This window comes from Dipodomys merriami, unplaced genomic scaffold (assembly GCF_024711535.1).
Source record: "Dipodomys merriami isolate MVZ:Mamm:240054 unplaced genomic scaffold, mDipMer1.0.p SCAF_31, whole genome shotgun sequence".
Taxonomy (NCBI): domain Eukaryota; kingdom Metazoa; phylum Chordata; class Mammalia; order Rodentia; family Heteromyidae; genus Dipodomys; species Dipodomys merriami.
This window is the reverse complement of record NW_027204604.1, coordinates 4,903,073-4,916,660: the sequence shown is the minus strand read 5'-3', so window position 1 is coordinate 4,916,660 and position 13,588 is coordinate 4,903,073. Positions and strand designations below refer to the sequence as shown.

The 13,588-nt window shown below is 37.9% G+C and overlaps 1 protein-coding gene across 6 annotated transcripts in view; it reads left to right on the top strand.

The window, feature by feature from the left end:
* The window catches only part of Rps6kc1 (ribosomal protein S6 kinase C1), a 159,166-nt gene that overhangs the window by 71,937 nt on the left and 73,641 nt on the right, over positions 1–13,588 (top strand). The window lies entirely within an intron of this gene.

Here is a 13,588-nt window from a genome sequence, read left to right as displayed (position 1 = left end):
CTACTTACCTATCTTCATATTTAACCATTCTTTGTTCTGGCAGCCCAATATGCTATTGTGTAGTTTTTAATTTCAGACTTTCTATTTGCTGTTGTTGTTGTTGTTTTAATGTTTCTTTATTGTTAATCTGTATTTGATGATTCATTGTGTTTAAAAAATTCCTTCAACATGGTTTCTTTTAGTTTTTAAACATATTTGTAAGTTGTTTTCATTGTTTGTCTGCTAAAATGTACACCTGGGTCCACTCAGACATAGCTTTTGTTGGCTGATCTTTTTTTGTTTTTTTGTGTATGGACCATATTTTCCTGTTTCTTTCCATGTCTCATTTTCTTGTTATTGCTTAAAATTCAAAATTTTAGATAATATAACAACCTCAGATTCTGTCTCTTTCCCATTCCTTGAGGTAGTAGTAGGCATTGTCGAATTTTTGTTTGTGGGGGGAGGTCAGTCAGCCAGTGGTTGTTCAACAGTGTTGCTGCAACACTGTGAGCCCTGGAGGTATCTGTGTATTTATTCAGCAGTAGGAATGTTGTTGGTCCTTACGTCTGCTACTACCACCCTATTGTACTAGGGATAGAGAGCATATAGGAGTAAAATACTGTAGATTTTTGTTTCTTTACTGCAGTTCAATAACTTGTATAAATATTTTTGTGTGTCTCTATATACCATTGATGTTCTTGTAAATTTTGTTTTATGTAGGGAGAGGTTTTGCCAAATTTCTCACTATGAAATTCTGAAAGTCCCACCTTGTGTCTCCTTTTTTTATAACATATTCTTACTTGATTCTAACCCATTCTTTCTTACCTAACAGCTGAAGTGGTCCTTTAAAAATGGAAACTAGTGTGTCATTTCCTTCTGTTAAAAACTTGGATAGGTGTAGACGGGGGACTCTTTTAGTTTTCGTAGCAATAGCAGTCAAGAGGCAAAGTTTTCTGTACTATTCCAAGATCACAGAATATGGGTCTGCCTTTCTTTATTTAACATAATGGATCAAGGAGGGGGAAGAGGGAAAGAAGGAATAGTCACTAAGCATAATAATTATTTTATGTAAAATTATTTTATGTAAATTAATATATGTGAAATTATTTTATGTAAAACTTTAATGGTGAATATGTCTTTGTGTATTTGTCAAAACCTGTACAGCAATACAAAGAGTGATGTAAGCTATATTTATGTAATGTAACATAAACTATTTTATAGTTAACAGTAATATATTTATATTCATTATTTATTGCTTATTTATGTTGTATAAAATCAAGATGTTAAGGGAAACTTCTTGAGATAGAGAGGTATGAAAGAAATTATATAGTCTGCTTAGTTCTAATAATTAAAACTCTACTAAAAGTAGACTTAGTTATATGACTTTACCATCACAGTCTACCCATTTGGAACCTGCTCTTCCTTCTTTCTTTTTCCCCAATGGAAGCATAGAATGGACTGGGACTGGGACTATGAGATGTCTGTTCATGCCCAGCATGGGGGTTACCCAAAGTTAAGGGAAAGAGTACAGCTGCAATTGAGGCTCCTATATTGCTAAGAATTAGCTGGAAAGTACTGGGAGGGAGCATTCTGGTAGTAGAACAGGTCTGAACCAAGATGGAAGGTCATGGCAGCAGGAAGGCTTTCCTGAGAATCTCCTGTCAGTGAGCAGAAACCAGCTGGCCTGTGAAGTGCTCTGTCTATTTTGTGTCTTAGTATAAATATGCTTTAGCACGAGTGAAGACATCTAATGTAAGTAGGAGGGAAAATAAAGAAGAAAACCCATTGCTTTTAGGATGAAATGCAGCTACCAGGGCCTGCAAACTGTGCATGGTTTGGCTTCTGCTTTCCTTATCATCTTGAATCACTTCCATTCATTTGTTCCTTGTTAGTCATAGTGACTTCTTTTACCTTCTGGACCCAGGGTAGAACTTTCCTGGAGCTGTGCATGGAGTGCTTCTGGAACTTCAGTGGATTAAGCTCCTTGCTCACATTTGGCATTTCTTCAAGGAAGCCTTCCCTTACTTCTGTTCAGACCAGAATAGATTTCCTGACATTCTTGGTTCCTGTTTTTTCTTCACGTTCTTACTATATTTACAATGAAATAATTTATTTCTCTTGCCATTATTTATTGAATATCTCATTTGTCTATAATGTTTTCAGAGGAAATTTTTGATTACCTAAGTTTTTGCTTCATTATTGTATCTTCTAGCATAGCACCTAGTACACAGGAAATTCTCTGTAAACATTTTTAAAGGAAGCCGGGTGCCAGTGGCTTACACCTGTAATCCCAGCTATTCAGGAGGCTGAGATCTGACCTTGGTTTGTAGGCAGGCAGGAAAGTCCTTGAGACTTTTATCTCCAACCTCCAGAAAAGGAGAAGTAGAATTGTGTCTCAAAGTGATAGAGCATTAGCCTTGAGCAAAGAAGCTCAGGGATAGCACCCAGGCCTTGAGTTCAAGCCCCTACAACTGAAAAAAAAAAATGGAGAGAATGAAATGTACTAAATATAAATGGGTCCTATCCAAGGGGAAAGAGAAAGCTCATAGGAAAAGCTTCTTGTCTTTATGTCAGTATTCTGTAAGGTACTAAGATATGTATTCCTAATATTTGGCAATATGTAGATTTAGGTCATTTGAAATGACAATTATGTGCATTATTACACTTATATTTGTAGCTGTTTAAACAGTAGGTTGAGTATTGAATCCTGTTGCTAATCTGACCTTGAGTTTGATTTCTATCTTTAATAAGCCCTGATTTATTTCCATCCCTTATCTTTGTTGCGTGTTTCCTACTTTACTACCTTTGAAACTGGGGCTCTTTCCTGTTTGGATCAGACATCTTGCTTAAGTTCCTCTAAATAAACATGTGACCTGAAGCCCAGGACTAGAAACTGAGAAACTGTAGTTTGATTTCCTTTATTACTTCCTAATCTTTGTGAGAAGAGATGGGATAGGACAATAGCTAATATGCAAGAAAAGCAATATTAAATTAATATAATCTAAGAATGGTGTAGCTCAGTTAAGAAGTTAAATTAGCTAAGTGACCTTGAACCTATATCTAATTCTCACTGTTTCTAATAATGTGAGTATGGAAACAAACAGAAAATATTGTTCCCTGTGAGTTTTTCTTTTTGTTTGTCCTGGGACTTGAACTTTGGGCCTGGACACTGTCCCTGAGGTTCTTATTGCTCAAGGTGAGCACTCTACCATTTGAGCCACAGTGCCACTTCTGGCTTTTTTGAGTAGTTTACTGGAGATAATAGTCTCATGGAGTTTCCTTCCCAGGATGGCTTCTAACCACGATCCTTAGATCTCAGCCTCCTGAGTAGCTGGGATTACAGGCGTGAGCCACTGGCGCTCGTGCACGGCTTCCCTAAGAGTTCCTTATTACCTATTACTTAAGTTTTTTGTACTATAACTAATCACCACAGATTTTTTTTTTCTTTTGGTTGGTCATGGGGTTTGAACTCTGGGTCTGGGCGCTGTCCCTGAGCGCTTCAGCTCAGGGCTAGTACTCTACCACTTTGAGCCACAGAGCCACTTCTGGTTTTCTGGTGGTTAATTGAAGATAAGAGTCTCATGGACTTTCCTGCCAGGCTGGCTTTGAACTGAGATCCTCAGATCTCAGCCTCCTGAGTAGCTAGAATTACAGGTGTGAGCCACTGGCACCTGGCTCACCACAGATTTTTAAAAATCATTTTATTAGCTTTACATAATTGTACAAAGTGGCTTCAATTCAACATGTTTATGAGTGCAATGCATCTTGACCAATTTCACCCCTTCCATTATTGTCTTCATCCCTCTTAATCTGACCCATCCCCTCAAGCTATCTGGTTCCATTTTCACATATGTATATCAACTATTAGGACTATTCTCACTAGTGGTATTTATTTTTATTTATTTATTTTTTTTGGTCCGGTTGTGGGGCCTGAGCTCTGGGCCTGGGTGCTGTCCCTCAGCTCTTCAGCTCAAGGCTAGCGCTCTACCACTTGAGCCACAGCGCCACTTCCGGCTTTTTTTCTTTTTGCTTATGTTGTGCTGAGGAATCGAACCCAGGGCCTCATGCATGCAAGGCAAGCACTCTACCACTGAGCCACCTTCCCAGCCTCACTAGTGGAATTTAAAAAAAATGTTCATTTGTTTTTAAGGAGGAGCCCTAGAAAAAAATAGAGAGTTGTACTTTATCTTTAATCCTACATTTTGGCTGTAGACTCAGAGAACTTTAGAGCTCAGTACCCTGGGCCATCAGAAATGTCTATCTGGAATGATTATTGGTGCACAATATTATATAATAATAGTAGTATCAGTGTGGTGGTGATTTCTCATGTAGTCCAAACTCAAGTAGAATAAATTGAATTTGAAGACCTGTATGTTAGGGATATCGCCTCTCTCTATACATGTGTTTGGACTTTAGCCTTCTGTTGGTTCTAGTAATCTTAGCATATTGATGAAAACTGTATTTCTTATGGGTTACAATTGAAGAAAGAAAGTCTAGATGCATAGTTTACTGACATATGCTTCTTGAATTGTTGGCTATTTTGTTGTCAACGTTTATGTTGAGTATTTCATGTTTTAATGACAAAAATGTTTACTGGAAATTATAGCTTGGAAAAAGAGAAGCACTTTCCTGTTTCTGCAGAAAGCTAGGTAAAGCATTGATGTGTGGGGGTAAAGTAGCTGTGGAGTTTTATATTCATATTGTATGAACAGTAAACAGAGCATCTAAAATAACCACTTGCACATTGCAACAAACACATCATCATTTGCTTAAAAAAGAGTTATAATTACAGTTGACGAAGCATGGACACCATAAAAAATGCATTAGTTTGGCTTGACACATTAATTACCTGTTTTTGCAGATGTTTTTATGTATTGTTGTGTGAACAGTTTACAAAATAATTACAGGAAAGTCATATGGAAAATAAACTAAGTGGGTGTTTTCTCATCTAAATATTTTCATTCATGTGAATCTGTGTGAGGCACAGCTGCTGTGTGGCACAGGCGGAGGGAAAGATGAGGATCTCCGAAGGTTTTTATTAGACCATCTCTGGCATCACTAGCAGCACATTTTTATATCTTTAGCAGCAGTTTAAAAACATTAAATTGAGAGGGTTGATTTGGATCAGAAAAAATGTTAAGTATCTATGAGTAAAGTAAACCTGAAAAACACACACACACACACACACACACACACACACACACACACACACACACACACACACACACACACACACACACACACACACACACACACACACACACACACACACACACACACACACACACACCAAATACCCTATGGAAAACTGCTGTTATTTTAGTACTCACACATTATTAGGCACTTTGAGAAAAACTTGTTTTGTACTTAAGTTGCACAATAGTAATACATAACCCATTGCTTGGTATATTTTTATAATTAAACCTTGTCATGTATAAATTGCCCAGGATCGAGTTTCTCTGTTCTTCCTTAGGAAGTATTGAAATGTAAACCTTGTTTTTCTCAGCAGCTTACAGTGTTGCCAGTAGTAGTCTCAAATGTGAGCATCATTGTGTAGATTAATAAGGAGTACATCTTTTAAAATTGTGACTGCCAAATAGTATAAAGACATTTTCTAGACTTCATCCTAGTTACATACTAGTTACTTAGGATATGTAGGCTGTTTTTCTCTTGATTCTTATAATAGTTTTTTTTCAAAATGTTATTTTGAGATGGAGATTCTCTTTTTAGTCCAATCGTGCCATGTCTGCACTGTGTTCCTTTAGTGTACATTCCAGCTGCATACGTATTGAAGACAGTGATTATGCAGACATTCCCTGATGGACATTTTATGTTAGTGAAAAGACACTAAGTTATACAGGGGGTAATTAAGATATTTCTAGGTATAAAAGCATAATAGATGCTCCACCCTCTTTGCCTTGGTTTTATTTTCCAGGGTTGCAGTTACATATGGTCAGCCCTGGTCTGAAAATATTCAATTGAAAATTTGAGGAATTACCAATTCATAAGTTTTAAATTGCATACTGTTTTGGGTAACATGATGAAATCTGGTGCCATTCTGCTCTATCTTGCGCTATCCCTCCTAGGACACAATTATCCTTTAATTTAGCTTGTCCATGTTGTAACCTATATGACAGTCACTTAGTGGCTGTCTTGCCTATTGGATTGACTGTCCTGATATTTGTATATAGGATTTGGTGTTCTCTGAGGTTTGGGCATCCACTGTTGGAGCCTAGTCCCTGCAGATGGGTGTGGAGAAGGAATTACAGTGTTGTTCATTAGACCTTGTAGTAGTGGTAGAGAGCAGTTCACTTATCCCTTCATTTAACTAAATTCCTCCCTTCAACTAAATTCTATTGCATGGTCTTCTACATGTAATGCTTTATGAGAACATGGAGACAACAGTGTGTCTGGAATATAGTAGGTGACCATTAGGTATCTCTCCTTAATAGAGAAGGCAGTGCAAGACTAAATGGTGTGGAGAACTTTTCTTTATGTGCCCGTCTTGGGCATTATCCCTGAGGTGCTTTTGCTTTTATGGCTACTTGAGCCATAGCTCCATTTCCAACTCTCTCTCTCTCTCTCTCTCTCTCTCTCTCTCTCTCTCTCTCTCTCTCTCTCTCTCTCTCTCTCTCTCCCCTTTCTCTCTCCTTTCTCTCTCCTCTCCCACTATTCTTAGATCTCATCTGCCTGAGTAACTAGGATTATAGGACTGAGCTACTGGTGCCCAGCTGGTATATTGAACTTTTTTTTTTAAACTCTGATGGTTGGGGCTGGGAAGGTGGCTCAGTGGTAGATCACTTGCCTTGCATGCTCGAGGCCCTGGTTCAATTCCTCAGCACCACATAAGAAAAAAGCCGGAAGTGGCGCTGTGGCTCAAGTGGTAGAGTGCTAGCCTTGAGATGAAAGAGCTGAGGGACAGCGCCCAGGCCCAGAGTTCAGGCCCCACAACCGGATCCAAAAAAAAAAGAGATAGAGAAAAAAAAACTCTGATGGTTTAATAAGCAAAAGTTAATTACTGGGAAGGAATTTCTATTTTCCTGTAATTGGGTTCAAATATAATATTGTAGGAGTATTTAATAATCTACTCATTGAACCATTTCAATGTGGAGATAAACCTTTTCATGTTAAAGCTGGCTGAAGGAAGATGATCTTAGTGTACATGTACACTATGCCAATTCATTTTTAATGCAGGAGATGAATTTTTAAAAGCCTATGAAATTTCTAGGATGTGAATGATAAATCACTCCTATATCGTGTAAACAAGTAAACAGTTATTGGACCTGTGATTATTTCATGGATTTGCCACTTCTCTAAAGATGTCACTCATAGCTGTGAGAGAATGAGCAAAACCCTCTTTAGGGTTTGGGGAACTTTCCATATTTTCTTGTAAGACAGGTAAAACTTTCTCTAGAGTTTGATTTCTGAATTTTCATTTATCATATTTTTAGTCCTTTTTACAAAGTAACATTTTTGCCCTGTAGTTTCAGTTATTATTCTCTTTTTCCTTAGCATTTCCCATTTGCTTTAAAAGATTTGCTATTCTCATCTTTTAAAAGTCATTTGACTTTGGAACATCAGGGAAAGTTAGAACACCATTGCTATTAGTGTTTGGACAAGAGGTTATTATCAAGGGCCAGAGATTCAGCTTTCTTGGCATGTGCACAGCCTTGGGTTCAATCCCTAATACTACAAAAACAAGCACAGAACAAACAAAACAGAACCAAACAAAAACCTCCCAGCTTTTAGCCAGACGGATGGCAACTTGAAGGCTAGCTCTGCTATATAGGGAGATTGAGTTTTTAAAACTCACAAACAAATATTCTAAGAGTGGCTTGGCAATGTTGTTTCAAAAGAAGTAGTTGATAATCTTTTGCATGATTTCTTTAAAAATTGCAAAACAAGGAAAAAGTAAGTTACTGAGCAGATAGTGTTGAATCTCTAGGCATTTAATACTATGATCTAGTGGTACTAGTTTTCATTCATTATTACTGATAGTAGAAAAACTGTTAAGTACTATTGAAAACATTGAATTGAGGCAATACCTGAGCATGAATATTATTACAGCATTTGCTCTTACTTTCCTTTGATGACTTTTTGAACTTCTAGCAGTCACATATGATTGGGTTTAAAAACCATTAATAGGGGGCTTAACTAAATGCAAATATAAGGAGATTCCCTAACTGACCGGTTCATGTTCTACACAGAAAGCTGATGGCTTTGGTATTGTGGTAGATATGTAGAACCATAAATTATTGTTTATCTCAAGGTTACCTTTTGTTGTCAGAACACTTAGCATAAGACATAAATTGCAGGCTATACCTGAAAAGAACAAAACACATTAAATATAATAAATCAGCACTTAAAAAATCTATGGCTACCAAGGCCATTTCGAACAGAAGTATTCTTTTATGTGACTGAAGTTGTTTTTTTTTAAAGCAAAGAAAAAGAAAAAAAAACAACAAGAAATAAATCTCATCCCAGCCTCTCCAGATTGATTGGGATGTTCTAGTGTGGTAAGAAAAAGCATGCTTGAACTAAGCCCAGCCTGGAAAATCTTTGAGGAGCAGAGAAATAGAGATGAGAGTATACGATGTGACTGGTAGAATCTTATGTGGAGATTAAGTTCCGTGTACCCAAAGTATCCTGAAAATTTCCTCTGAAATACAGCTTAGGTATTACGTCTTTCAAGAAATCTAAATTGGCCAGTTTTTATCCAGCATTGTTTTCCTTTTGCTGAACAAATAATGTTCACAGTATTCTTTTTAGTGAATAAGGAAGAAGAGCAGAATGGAAGAAGTACTTTTTATTCTAGGTTCTGAAACATTTTTATTCCCTGAGTAAAAAATGGATTTTTGGTCTTTTATGGGTAAATGAGAAAAAAAGCCTTGTTTTCCAAGTTAATTCCTGGGTAACAAATTTATGTGAGGGTCACCTTTCTCTTGCCTCTTCCTATCTTTCCCTCATTGATGCTATTAGGGCAGATTTTCTACCAAATGACATGAAAATGATGAGTCTCTTTTACTCCAGCCATGTCACTTTTGGGCTATAGTGAGATGTACACTTTTTTGAAGCTCTAATTTTTCTTCATGATTTTCTGTCATCTAGGCTCTCTTGCCCCCTTTGATTCTACTCAGCTATGTTATCTAATAGGCACAGATATTTTATTTTATTTTATTCTATTTTTTTGTCAGTTGTAGAGCTTGAACTTAGGGCCTGGGCACTGCCCCTGAGCTCTTCAACTAATGGCAGGTGCTCTACCACTCGAACTACAGCACCACTTCCTGTTTTTTGGCAGTTAATTGGAGATAAGAGTCTCACAGACTTTCCTGCCTGGGCTGGCTTTGAACTGTGATTCTCAGATCTCAGCTTCCCAAGTAGCTAGGATTACAGGTATGAGCCACTGGTGCCCTGCTTAGGCACAGATTTTTGTTTCTATTTTTTCCCCATCTTTTGTTTTGCCTAACTCATCTGTACTTGTTCCAGCTCTATATTTTTCCTGTGCTAGCAGTAGAATAATGAAATTCCAATTCAGTTTTTTTTGGGGGGGTAGGAGGACAGGGACAGGGATTACATAGAGAAACCCTGTCTTAGCATCTCCAATGCTTAGACTCTAGGGGTGTGCTGCCACACAAGGCCAAAATCAGTTTTTCTTATTTATATTTAAAGTTGGCTCAGAGTCAGCACTGGTGGTTTATGTCTATAATCCTAGTGATTCAGGAGGCTGAGAAATGAGTATCACAGTTTCAAGCCAGCTGGGGCAGGAAAGTTCTTGAGACTCTTATTTCCAGTTAAGCTTCTCAAGTGGTAGAGCACGGCCTTGAATGTAAAGTTAAGGGAAGCATCCTGAGTTCAGACCCCCAGTACACACACACACACACACACACACACACACACACACACACACACACACACACACACACACACACACACACACACACACACACACACACACACACACACACACACACACACACACACACACACACACACACACACACACACACACACACACACACACACACACACACACACACACACACACACAGAGTATGATGGCAGCTTCTCTGAAGTGTGGTGAAAGACTTTGTTTTAGCAAATGATTTAAAAGGAAGAAAAATTCATTTCATTCATGGCTTCAGAGTTATCAGTCTAAGGTTGACTAGATCTATTGCTTTGTGACCTGAGGCAAGAAAGAATATTCTGGTCATTGGAGAATAAATTTCATAGGCTGTTTACCTCATGGTGGCCAAAGAGCAGAAAGCAAGACAGGGAGAGGCCCTGGACAAGACATAGCTTCCAGGGATACACCTGGCAGCCTACCCAGGCAGGCCTAAAATCAGGCCACCTTCTGAAAATTTCTCTTATCTCCTAATAATGCCATTTAATTATGAGCTTTGTAGTGGATTAATCCATTGATTAAGTTAGAGCCCTGATGATCTAATCTTCTGTCAGTGATTGGATCTAAGCTTGAGACCAAGCCTAACACACAAGAGCCTTGTGGAGGAATACTTCACATCCAAACCATAATAGATTTGTCTTAGGTTCAGGCTCATGTATTAACTATTTTGTAAGAAAGATATTTCACATCTCTGAGGTTTTATTAATTATAAAAGTGGAAACATCTTTGTTGCCATATTTCTTTGTTGAGTTTTGATAGGAGGTGGTGGCAAATGGGGATGACTTCAATAAGTTAGAATCTCTGTATCCCATTGTAAAAGAGTCATTTTAGGGGCTGGGAAGGTGGCTCAGTGGTAGAGTGCTTGCCTTGCATGCATGAGGCCCTGGGTTCGATTCCTCAGCACCACATAAGCAAAAAGAAAAAAGGTGGAAGTGGCGCTGTGGCTCAAGTGGTAGAGCGTTAGCCTTGAGCTGAAATGCTGAGGGACAGCGCCCAGGCCCAGAGTTCAGGCCCCACGACTGGACCTCTCCCCCACCCCTCCCCACCCCCCCCCAAAAAAAGAGTCATTTTACCTAGTGACTTGAAGTCAGAACTGGTGTCCAGATAACTACCAAATAGTCCAATGTTTCCAGAAAGTTTAGAGACAACTTTGGAATTTTTCTCATATATTACTTTAGTATCCTATTGTTTCATAAACCATACACTTCCCACATTATATCCATACTTGTTCCTGAGCAGAAATTGAGATGATGAGATAAGATCATCACAGTCTGCATAAGATATGTCTCATAATGTACCATAACTTTTGATAGTTCTCAGAGTCCTTAAGAACCCCTCTAGAACCAATAATATATATGTATATATGTATATATAATTGTAAAAGGTTACTTATTAAATTGCTTACTTCATTGGAGGCTGATTAAACTCACAATGGTCATTGGTAGGCTTGCTCAGTCCAAGAAACCAGGAACCTCAGAACAATAGAGACTAATGATATAGCCTTAGTCCCAGGCTGAAAGTATGGAAGCTCCCAGAAGAGTCAGTCACTGGTGTGAGACTGGTGTTTTTCACATCTGAAAGTGGAGAATCTAGCATCTGATAACTTTGGGACAGGAAAGCAGAACCAATAAACAAAATTAACAACAAATACCTACTCAAGAATAATTGAAATTGTGCAACAAAAAAGTATACCTTGTCTACTTGTTGTTTACCAATAAGCTGAAAGCTTATTGGTGCTGTCCACATTCAGGGTGGGTCTTCTCAGCTCACTTTCCCATATTCTGGAAATCATCTCTGGAAACATCTCACTGACACACCCAAAAGTACTCTTTACTAATTTTTTAGGTATGTCTAGTCAGTTTGATAACCAGAATTAACCATCATGGTTATTAAGTAATGGTAGTGGTTTTTTTCTTTTGAGTGCCAATGTCCAATGGAAATTATTGCTCTATCTGAATAATTAACAGAAATGTGGAGAGACTCTTTGAAGATATTGATTTTAACTTTAGTAGAATGTAAATTGTTTACCCACTTTGCAGAACATTTAAGTGGCTGGCTATGCTATTTAGATATGACAGCTATATGACCTAGCTACCTAGATACTTAGTTTTCCTTGACTAAGAGTCATTGTGGACTCCATGTGTGCATATGTATGAACTCAAGTGCATGTATGTTACAATAAAGATCAACTATAAGAATCCAAGGACATGAGAGTGAATTAAACTTTCTTATTTATACTTTTGTGGTTTTTGAGACAGGGTTTCACTGTGTAGCCCAAGCTGTCTCTGAGCTTTTGCCCTAAGGCTAGTACTCTACCAATTGTTGCCACAGCTCCATTTCTGGCTTTTTGGTAGTTAGTTGGAAATAAAAGTCTCCCAGGTTCATTCCTGGGCTGGCTTTGAACCATAAATCCTCAGATCTCTGCTGCCTGAATAGCTAAGATTACAGGCATGAGCCACTGGTGCCTGGCCCAGCTTAAACATTTTAAATTAACTAAAACCTGTAAAGCTACACTTATCAGTGATTTGATCAGTTAGAATTACCCTGGAAATTTGTAGGTTCACCTTTTCTTCCTGGTACTCATGGACCTCAGTCGATGTGCAATAGCAGGTATTTGTGAGGGACAGTTTTCATCTTTGGTTGTTGCTGTTAGGCAGCACTAGCTGTGAACTCCTTTTGAGGGATTATAAGGGAAAACTCATGGTATCTGTCAGTCTACCTATCCATCTATGAATGACTGACTTTAAAAAGTTGCCTAGTATTTGCATTACTTGGTTGTAGTTTTGGTGGAAGTGGATCCACCATGATTAGCAGGAATCCATTTCAGTTACTTCTTTCCTGTTCTGTGTTTCTCTGTTACTATGGAGACTGCCTACAGAGTAGCAGAAAAGTCAAAAGTTTAAAATGCAGTGATTTGGTTACAAAGTATGGTTAAAACCATTTAAACTCATAACTAAGTGTTCTGTAAATGGGCAGTTTGAGTTGACATTTGACTCATAATTTATAAGGCGAATTTATTTAGTTTTGAACAGAGCAAATTTGAAGCTTTACCATATTGAATTAGAAAGCAAAAGTGCTAAAGTTTACCTTCTAAATGCTGATAGATCTATTTAAATATATATTGAGAACTTGATTTGGGGAGGAGTCAAATATACATGAAATGTAGCACAGGAAGCTCCAAGAATCAAAGAGTGACCTTAGTCCAGACAGTATTCGGCTGTAAGGTAAACTCAAGATTTTAAATTGGGGTTTAGATTAGGGCATGAAAAGTACAACCTGAAATGTGAAGAGCTATCAGTAATAGGAATAACTGTCCAAGATGTAAGCCATAAAGCATAGGCCTGGGAGTGTGTAGACATGGTGAATAGTGATTATCTCTGTTACAGATTTTTATAATTTATTTTCATTTTCAAGTAAGAAGACAAAACCCTTAAAACTTTAGGTTCAGAAAAATAGTGAAATTTTAGAGCAGAGGTAGAGCATACTGTTACAATGTATATTGTAATTACTGTAATGAGAAGCTGAAGTCACTTAATATGGCTTATTCCTCAATAAAAAAGCAATAGACGCCAGGCTCTATAATCCTAGTTACTCAGGAGGCTATGATCTGAGGATCCACGATTTGAAGCTAGGCTGGGCAGATATGTCTATGAGATTCTTATCTCCAGTTAATTAGCAAAAAAAGCAAGAAGTGAAGCTGTGGCTTAA